Raw genomic sequence first — 1,580 nt, 5'->3', positions numbered from 1 at the left:
TCACATGAAGTGGGGGTAGAGATTTATGTACACGAGAACGATTATGACAAGTTGCATTCATCAATTGACTTCCATGATAACTTCGATTAGATTGATGTTATTATTCGTTCATCAGTTGCTTATTCTTAACATTTCTATGTTCGACAGTTTAATCAACGACATGTACGATGACTTCGGTTTGGTAAGGTTGCTACCGCGGTGTAGTATGATTCAAATGCAAATAAAAGACGTTTTCTGATGTAGACAGTAAGGATGGTCACTGTACTGCAAGTGGTTGGAACGTAGGGTGCTTCGCTCTGGACAACGTTCTATTTTTACTTTTGTATGGTTACAATTATTGTTTTAGAAACGTCTATCACATTCAATCGTAAATTTATTTGGCAATATTATACATGTTATTGTTGTTGGGCTAGAGATTCATATCTTTAATGTTGAAAACCCAGAACGGTGACGATGTGGGTTCCAAAGGCACACATCATCCACACACTTGTTCGTTTCGGTTGTCGTTGTTTATCATGGGTACATCAAGTTGTTAGATCATAATTAGTTGTACGAAACATTGATTTTTATCTCATTCTGCATGTTCTCTTACTAGAAATTATGTATTCCAGCATTTTCGCGATTTCTTGTCGTGCATGTTCGTTGCATGGTTCAATTGAGAGAAGACAATGTCATATTTTTGTGATTCAATTATGATTTCGACTGTTTAAGCTCTACGAAAAATACCATGTACTTCAATTGATTTAAGTAGTATATAATGTAAAGTGAATGGTAAATACATGGAGGAACATGGAATTATGATGTTATACATTGGTACCATTGAAATGGAATTTAAAAGTGTAAAGTGAATGCCAGCAACTTCTCTTATGGAAATTCAAATGTGATGTTACACATGGGTACTAATTTTCACCACTTTCACCATTTACGAACAAATCCTAGTGAGTAAAGTACATGTAGACTTTCATCCATCACACCAATTGTCTTTCACATTTGAAGTGGATCGGGTTTGGTGGTTGGGCACTAAAATGCTTTCCTCCAATATCTCAAGTATATATAGCATGGCAAGTCCACAATATCGGTTACACTTGAAACTTGGATATTTCAAAATCTTTGTGAGACATAATACTACTCACATACCTATACAGTTTTAGTCTATATTCTCATATCAAGACTATGGCGTCGTCGAGGAGGAGTAATGAACCATTGAACCTTGAGGAGCCATTTCCAAAACGCAGTTCATCCCCATTATGTCCTATCGTCATTCCTTCGGACGATGAGGAAGTGGGTTTTGAAAATGGTAGGAGTACCATATCCGTTGTTCCCTTTCCGATTCTCGGCAATGTTACAAGTGAAGCTTCCAGTCTCCAAAAAACGTGCTTGATTGGGTTGTCCCATTCATGGTTTCGGAGGAAGTTGAGTCAGACGATAACGAGTGGTTGGCTCGGGTTCCATCTCCCGAGATCATTGTCATCAGCTCTGATGATTCGGATGAAGACGGTTCGAGTGTCAACAATGAATGAAGTGGCCAATATGTGCATATGTGGTGTATATGTGAATGTGAATATGTGTAGTCCTTTTTT

The sequence above is a fragment of the Olea europaea genome, chromosome 16 (genome assembly GCF_002742605.1).
Source record: "Olea europaea var. sylvestris chromosome 16, O_europaea_v1, whole genome shotgun sequence".
NCBI classification, from domain to species: Eukaryota; Viridiplantae; Streptophyta; class Magnoliopsida; order Lamiales; family Oleaceae; genus Olea; species Olea europaea.
The sequence above is the reverse complement of the archived record's forward strand: the minus strand, read 5'-3'. Positions refer to the sequence as shown.